At 39.7% G+C, this 9,028-nt stretch overlaps 1 long non-coding RNA gene across 1 annotated transcript in view; it reads left to right on the top strand.

Annotated features, from left to right (window-relative positions):
* Nucleotides 1–5,177, top strand: part of LOC100942038 — a 271,582-nt gene extending 266,405 nt beyond the window's left edge. Inside the window, exon 3 of the long non-coding RNA XR_153060.1 lies at nucleotides 5,073–5,177. This is a non-coding gene — a long non-coding RNA (uncharacterized LOC100942038). The remainder of the gene's footprint in view (nucleotides 1–5,072) is intronic.
* Nucleotides 5,178–9,028: the final 3,851 nt, after the last annotated feature.

Genomic DNA, 9,028 nt, shown 5'->3' with positions numbered 1-9,028 from the left:
CACCCCCATTTCAGGTGTCTCTAGATGGCATCTCAGGTGATGGCCTGTTCAATCCAGCACACCCCCATTTCAGGGGTCTCCACACGGCATCTGAGGAAGTGTTCTCCAGTTTTGGACTTTGGCAACCAGTGTTCTTTTTGATTAATTCAAAAACATGGGTGAAGGCTGTATTTGTATGCCAAGCAATCAATTTAGGTATATATATATACATATATATATATGCATATGCAATTATTAAACTTCTATTTTTTTCTTTTTAAGAGACAGAGTCTCACTTTATTGCCCTGGGTAGAGTGCTGTGGCATCACAGCTCACAGCAACCTCAAACTCTTGGGCTTAAGTGATTCTCTTGCCTCAGCCTCCTGAGTAGCTGGGACTACAGGTGCCCACCACAACACCCAGCTATTTTTTTGTTGCAGTTTGGCCCAGAGCCGGGCTCGAACCCGCTACCCTCAATATATGGGGCCAGAGCCCCACCCACTGAGCCACAAGAGCCACCCAATTATCAAACTTCTAAGTTTTCTTTAATCTTCAGTCCTTCCTCACGATCTCAGTCTCAGGTCCCCTCTCGGATACTGACATGGTCTTGTTGGAGCCTGTGTTTGTCCTTTCAGGGCTGGTTACCAGTTTCCTACCAGGGAGATGCCTAAGGTATCCAAGCTTACAGAGGCTCCTGAAAATTCTTCCCGCATTCACAGAAGACCAAGCTCTCTGGCTCTGTTATGTTCCCTGTGGATTCTATTCCAGTAACTCTTCAAACTTGTATTTCTCTGTCGGGATTTGCCATTTATGCTCCGCACCCCACTGCCAAAGGAGAGGCATGAATTGTAAAGTCATGATCCTTTCACCTGTAGCAGTTAGCTTTGGATACCCTGCGTGAATTTGTGCTGAACCCCAGTTCTCCTGGCCACGTGAACCACTGAGATACAGTCCCATCTTTCATTGCCTTCTACTCTCGAACTCCTTGGGTCCTTCTACTCTTGGGTCTTAAATCTGTGTTACACTTGGTCCTCCAACAAAGGTCTCCTTTGCCAGTACCATGTCTCTCAGACGTTACTGGTAGGTCTCTCTATGGACTCACTTGGCTTGTTGGTGATACACTGACCTGCCCACACCTGCCAGGCTCAGCTCTGAGCCTTGGCGTCTCAGTGATGCCCCTGGCTTATCTTTCTCCTAAGCCTCAGCCTCTGCAAATTAGCAGTCAGACAAGGCCAAAGTCTTTTCCCAAACCAACTGTGACTTGCAGGGTTATCCTGATAGGAAATCAGCCCCTTCCCTACACTTATTTATCCACTTTCCTATTTCAAATATTTCCCTCTCCCATAGCTTCAAGGCACCAGGAAAAAAAAAAAAAGTCGCTGCTCTTCAACCAGAAACACTTTTATCTTTAAATGATTTAAATCTTCACACTTTCCTACCTCACTCTGTGTAGGTTTCACTCTAACAAACGTGCTATAGAAAAATTGGGATGTATGTTCTATTTGATTTTCTTTTGAATAATTCTGGATTTTTTTAAAAAAAAAACTCTTTATTATTATCTTTATTTATTTTTGCATTAAACCCAACAAGCCAAGTAAGAAAAAGTACAACCATCAGGAAAGCATTCAAGGTAGATTAATTGCTTACCAAGTTTTCATTCTCTCTTCAAACCATATTGAAGCACTTGCTTTACATGAATTCCTAAGGCTGCCTCTAGCTTTCACTTCAGGAAATAAATGACACAGGGTATTATATGTTAAGGACCATTAAAACCTTGAAATTGCAGTGACTTAGAGAACAACAAGTTATTTAGCCTGGATAGCTTTGTAATGGTTACACAATAGGGAAATTCATTGTTAAAGGACCCTCCCTCTCTTACTTCACATATGATGTTTGGCAGGAAAAGGAGGGAGAAATCAGGCTGGTATCCAGGAACGCCGGGTGTGATGTAGATGGTACCAGAACACTGGGGGTCTGCATACTAAGGGGGTCACAGAGAATGGGCCAAATATTCCCAGGGAGTCTTGTACTTGTTGACCCATGACTAGTGATTAGAAGCTATTTTTTGCCTGGACAGATGAGGCTAGTTCATTACTGTTGTCATAATTCCAAACTTCCACACTCTGTTACTGAAGTGGTTCTTGTTCTCATCTAAATTTTAATCTGTTTGAAGTAAACAGCAGAAAGCCGTTGTAATTTTGTGAGGGAAACCATTTTAATAATTTAGGAATTATTTGAGGCTTCTGTGGCCTAATTGATCTCCTTTCTAAACTTTCCCTTTATACCTTCCTTAGAACACCTGTTGAGATAAAGAACGCAGGTACCAGACTCCAGGCAGAACCTGCCAAATTCTAAAACACAGAAATGATAAAATAAAAAATTCTTTTGAGCAAAATTTCAAACCAACAACAAAGCACCAAACCCCACCTGTTTTTATGATGAAACCAAACAGCATTTGAGTCTATAAAAAAGCAATAATTGCTTAACTAACCAAAGTGATACAGCTCGTTATTTTTCTATTGCGTGTTTATATAGTTCAAACCATCCCCCCACCCCTGCCAAAGCATAAGCACAATTTGGTTTTTAGAAAATATGACTTACCTGTGGCACTTAGAGAGATGTTTCAGAAAATCATAAAGTGTTCTTTTTTGTAAAAGCAATGTCCCTTTTTTCTCGTTAATGCCAAAGATGATATTCCCCAAACACTTGTTCTCTGCTCACGACAGTGTAGCCTCTAGTGAGGAAAACACAGGTAACTGCTCAGTTGAAGGTTTTCTTTTGTTTATCTACGGGGAGTTCATTTTGCAATGAGAAGAAGCCTTGGCATCAATGAGTTGAAAATGCTTGAAGTCTGCCAACAGGAAAGTCACAAAGCTTTGTGTTCCTGGTTCCATTTTCTCCGTTTCTAAAAGACATTCCATGTTATTTACATGGGTTCCATTTCCAGTTACTGGGCCACTGGTTGGCAATACTACCAGATGTGCCTCTCAAATGACCCAGTCTATACATGTGGGATGTTTCTCAGCCTACTCAGGATTTCCACATGTTGGCAATCAGTCCTTGAAAACTATTCCATGCCTTGTAATAATAAGCACCTTCGAATGGATTTGTAAAAAGACAACATCATCAAGCTTCTGTGTGATTCAAAATACACAAATATCCTTTTCCACTATGTAGGTTGTCTATTTGCTTTGGTTGTTGTCTCCTCAGCTGTACAGAAGCTTTTCAGTTGCGCTAGACAGTTTATTACAACTCAATTTACAATCACCAAAATGTGGAAACAGCCTAAATGCCCACCAGCCCAGGAATGGATTAACAAGCTATGGTATATGTACACCATGGAATACTCTTCAGCCATTAAAAAGATGGAGACTTTACATCCTTTGTATTAACCTGGATGGATTGAAACACATTATTCTTAGTACAGCATCACAAGAATGGAGAAGCATGAATCCTATGTACTTGATTTTGATATGAGGACAATTAATGACATAGTATATGGTGGGGGGGGGAAGGGGAGAGCAGAGAGAGAAAGAAGGAGGGAGGAAGGTGGGGGGTCTCCGTGGGTGACACACCTTTTGAGGGCAAGACTTTACCTAACAAATGCAATCAGTGTGACCTGGTTTCTTGTACTCTCAGTGAATTCCCAACAATAAAAAAAAAAAAACTTTTTAAGACAGCATTAATTCAGAATATAAATTAAGAGAATATGTTTGATGGTGAAAACATACAAACCTACCCACACATTTTGGTTTCATGTATAAAATATAAACAGCATGTGAAGTCTCCCTTGTGTCCTCAGAGAGATCTGGAGCTTTTTTTTTTTTCCTTCTGAAGGGTGTTCAAAATATGTTATTTTAAACATAATAACACATAAATAAAATACAGTACTTGCCAAAATTATTTTTTCAGCCATATACAAGGCCTTTAGATACTGTTCTCAACTCTGATTTTCTCCTGAGATGTAATTTAAGAGCTTAAAAAAAGTCTTTAAAAAAGACTTCCTATGAAATATGCAGACTTTTTTTTTTCAAAAATGTGTGTTTCTATATGGCCAAATTGCTCTGTTTTTATAAATACTGTACATAAAATTACCAGATTGCCTGGCATTCCATTTTTACAAGGGATACTGAATCTTTAAGCATTGAAAGAATATAACTATTCAAACTGCTTAAAATATTTTGTAACCATAAATTATTATCCAAAAATATTTTTCAAGTAGATAAAAAGAGTTGTCAATTCTGCGTAGTGAATGCCTCAGAAGGGGCTCGTTTGTGGTTGAAAACTGAATAAAAGCAGTAAATTAAGACCAGACTCCACCATAGAGAAGCCGTAATCCAGTGCAGATTTTCTTGGTGAATGAAGTATTGTTATGTGAATTTACCTTTCTTGCTTGTACAGTTAACCAGTCACATCTGTGACCAAAACACCGTCTGTGCTCACAGGCAAGGGAGGTTCAGTAACCTGGGGAAGGTGAGCCCCGGCTGCCGTCCATGGTACGGAGAAGTGGAAATCAACACCACTGTTTCTCCCAGCTGCCTGCCTGGGAAGGGATGGACAGTCTATGGAAGTCGAACTGCTGCTAAGAGAGGGCAGGGGTATTGCAAAATGGGAGGGCACTTGAGAAACGGCCAGCGATGCTGGGTGTCTGGGTGTCTAACAGACACGGTGGGGAGGGAGAGAGACCTTCATAAAGCCACGTGCAACGTGGGCCTGCCAAAAGGTCAGGAGCCTCGGGGGGTTCTGGAGGCAGCCAGTGCTGAGCGCCTGCTGAAATATGGTGCATGTTACACGAGCATCGCTCACTCTAAATATTCAACGTCAAGAATTTAAATAGTTTACAGACATACAAGCCCCTGATGATTATGTTCTCCGGCATTGTTGGTTTCCCTCCGTGGCCGGTCAGCAGACACCATAATTAATGAATGAGATCCTGGCAGCCTTGACAATCACTCCGTTTAGTCTTAAGCCTGTGTATTTTTCTTCCTGATTACATGCCAATAAAATAACGGATCTGCCTTTCTGTAAATTAAGCAAAAGGGAGCCACGGAAGTCACACTCTGTTGTTGTTGTTATTTTTTTTTTCCTTTTAGAGCCCAATGTTTCCAAAGGACATTAATTTTGATTTCTCTGATGAAGGCTTGTGGCTGCACCTCATGCTTTACAAAATATTACCGAGTCAGAGCCGAAAAGAAAACCGTAAGTGAATCATTTCCAAACAGTTGTTTTTCCTCATTGAGGGAGAAGTCCTCAGATTTCTCTGTGACTTATTCCGATATGTTCACTTTGAAAGAGCCGTGAGAAAAGAGAGAGAACACACACCGGCACATGCCTTTTCATTCTGTACAGGGTGGATACTTAACATTTTTATGAGACCAACACCTTTCTAAAACAGTGTTTTATAAAGAAGGCAGCTTTGCAAGAAAACAAAAGCTTATTCTTGAATATAAACAGGTATTTGTGAATTCATGTTATAGTAGGATGTATATAAAGTACAGGTGACTAGTTTATTACAGCGTTTGATTCCTGCAAATCAACTTTTTCTTGGAGTTTTTAAAGATTAGTATATGGCTTTTCTTTAAGGGGGAAAAGATTGAGACTAATGAACTCCTTATCAGATTCCGCAGCCTTACTAACGTGTAAACTCGGTTATCTACTCAACAAAAGGGCACTGGGACTTGTGGTGACATGGACATCTTCACTAATGCGAGGAGGTCCCGGGATGCATTAGTTCTTCTCGCTATGTGCTAGATTCGATTTGATTCCTGACCAATCAAGTTTATAATTCCCATTTCCACTTCATTAAGGATAACCACGACTTGATTAAGTTCATTTCATCTTTACCAGGGTGTCTGTTTCTGAGGAAAACAAACTGTAAAATCTCTAATGTTATAAGATGTGTGTTTCGTCACTACTTCTGGAGTTTGAAAAGTTTTTTCTTCCAGTTAATGGAAAGGAATACCATGCTGGTTGCATGTAAGTTGAGCTCAAATTGCCCAAAAATATTACCTAGGTGCTGAGCCTAAAGACAATGTTTTTCTAATAAAATACAGCGTCTGAATCCCCCCCTTACCTACATCCATGCCTACACACACACATGCCCCAGAAGTTAAAAAGAAAAAAATTCCATAGAAACTATCATTAGCAGTAAATTACTATTTGGTGCTTTGACATATTTTCTAGAATTATTGCAGATCGATCAAAACAGCAATTCATTTGTACACCTTTGCACGGCCTTTGTGTGTTGAATAATTTAATAGAGTAGTAAGACTTCCCCTGAAAAGAAAAAATGCTCATTAGCGATTGTAATTCCGTGTTGCGAGTCCCCATCCCGAGGGTGTTATGAAAAGGTTAGGGATGCAGTCGGTTAGGGATGCAGTCACCACAGCGCGTCCAGAGCACACAGGTGAGAGGTGAGATTCTTTGTTGCGAGTGCTGAGAAATAATCATTTAAAGGTCAGTTGCACTCAAAAAAGGAACGTTTGTTTAATAAGTAACTCATTTTGGGATATGCGGCACTTTTAAAGGTTACAGAATAGACCAATTTGCCTGTGATGTCAGCAAGAAGTACTATTAAAGCAACGGTCCCATTAAAACAATCCTGGGTGAAATTCAGATGGCGTGCTTTCTCACACATGCCACCACACATCAAAAAGTGCCTACACCTTTTATGGTGTCGTTTCCAAGACACGGTGCCTTGTGCACTTTACCTCAAGTCCTCAGCTCCTCTTAAAAGCAATAGTGCAGTGTTGGGTGGGAAAACACATTGGCACGTGTGTGTGCGCACACACACACACACACACACACACTTTCTCCCTCCCTCCCCATGTCTGATTCATTTTATTTTGCTTCATTCTTTCCGTTTTATTAATTTATAAGAACATTCCCATGTGTCAGGGGTTATAGGATTTCTCACTGAATATTCTGTTGTATTGTACACCAAAAACTGTCTTGCTGAAAACTCCTATGTAGGAGAAAAAAAAAAACTATTGATTCAGCTATGTAAATGAAAAACTATTGATTTATACCTTTTCCTATTCCAAAACTAACTTCCCTCCCCTACTATTGTCCAAGAAAGCCAGAGAGAATTTGGTTTTGGCAATAAAATGGAATGTTAATCTGGTATGTAGATGAAAGAGAAGTAACAAGAATCGTAATATGGCAAAAATGTTTAGCAGCAGACGGGTTACTTTTTCAAGATCTGAGCAAAGGTGGTAGTTTATTTAATGTAACTTTTGTACTATGAAAAAAATTTGCCTTCAGGGAACCAAAACAGTAAATAAAAGTCATTCATTTGTTTTCATGTTTAGCCTTTTATTTTTTTTTTTCTTGGTGAAACAGAGTTTTAAACTGATGATAATTTTCTCTACAAGATTAGCTTTTTGATTGAGATGCGTATACAAATAAAATAACTTCAAGAAAAACCTTTGGAGGGGCAAGATCCCTTCGGAGCCCTTGATTGCTCAGAATTTACCTTTTTACCCTTGTTGTAAATCTCCCCTCCTTGCCATAGCTTGCTGCTGGTAAATAGTGAGTTCTCAGACTTTTATGAGTTGATTTTTAACATATGCTGAGTCAGAAATTTAATTACAGTTTGAAAACAGTCCATTTTCAGGCCCACTTCTAAGATTTGCTGTTTAGATTAAAGCAACTAGACAGCGTATAACCCTTGTCGTATTGTAAAGTAAGAACCATCTTTATGTCTGTGAGACATTTGCAATTAGGAGAAAATATGGCAATCTTATTTCAGGCAACTTAGCTAAGAATCAAGTTATTTTCTTAATTTGACTTGCTTTTCATTTGAAAGAGGGCAAAATCTATTTCCTGGGCAATTTTGCAGAGCAAAGATATTAATACTTTGGGGTTTAATTGTATCCTGTGTTTAAATACGCTGTGGGTGAAACCCCAGACCTCTGCTTAATTGCTGTGAGAAAATAGCCTGATTTCTCTGAGATTAGGCACACGCTTATGTATATTTTGACCTGAGAGTGCCTCTTTCAGAATTAATCTTCTAAGGTAGGGAGATTTGCTTTTATATGTACGGCAGGGCCATTCGTGACAAACAGGGCCTAATAAACCAACCTTGTCCCCCAGACCTCCCTCTGCTGTCAACGTTTTTCTTCCATCTATGCATTTCACACGTCTCTTGTCCCGTGGCCTTATTAGCAAATAACCCTAAACTGGGCAGGGGGAATCATTTTAATGGTGTTTTTTAATTAGAGGACTTTGAAATTTAAATTGGATACTACAGGCATAAGACTATTTTTAAAACTTTCATTTGTACTCATGAAACAAAGCTCTGTAAAATAACTCCGCTGGGGTAAATACCGCAGCCCTCCGAAAAGACAAACAATTCATATTTACTTAAAATTCGGTTCTGCAGCTGTCTTTGGTCGGATCCGGCGAAGGCAGGAAAGTGCTTTTTCTTTCCCATCCGCTACATCAGAATTGTTTTTGCAAGATGTAACAGAATGTTCTGGTTTTAAAATATTTATATTAATCAAAGTTAGGGTTGTTTATATTTTTTGGCAATAGGGCTTTTCTTGAAAAGTGATGCACTTCCATTTAACTAAACAAAAGTGTTGAAATGGCCTGTCATATAAACTTCAACACAGTCCAGTTGGTAAGAGAAATGTGGAGACGGGAAGAGGGGAGCTTGTTTCTGGCTTCAGGTTCAACGTGGATTCATGAAAAGTGCAACATGGGTAATTTCCAGAATTTTCCTCAGGAAGTGTCGTTTGGTGCCACTGACAAATTCTAGAGTCACTTGGTGGAAAGGTTTGTGTTTGCGTTTTTCACTCTATTTTCTTGCAGCGTTTTGGGGAAGAAAAGCCTAAAAGCTAGCTAAAGAAGAGCGGCGTAGCCCCAGACTTCCTAAATGACTCAATGAATTTTAAACCCCCGTGTATTTGATCTATTTCCAAACTCTTGCAGGAACCAAGCCCTTCCATGTTTCCTAGTTGCCGTCCTCCGTACACGTGAACAGAAATAGCTCCAACTAGAGGAATGTTTGGAAGTTAGGCTGAAAGCTTTACTGCTTTAAGCTTTG

The sequence above is a fragment of the Otolemur garnettii genome, unplaced genomic scaffold (assembly GCF_000181295.1).
Source record: "Otolemur garnettii isolate 467f Iridium unplaced genomic scaffold, OtoGar3 scaffold00010, whole genome shotgun sequence".
Lineage (NCBI taxonomy): Eukaryota > Metazoa > Chordata > Mammalia > Primates > Galagidae > Otolemur > Otolemur garnettii.
The sequence above is the reverse complement of the archived record's forward strand: the minus strand, read 5'-3'. Positions and strand labels throughout refer to the sequence as shown.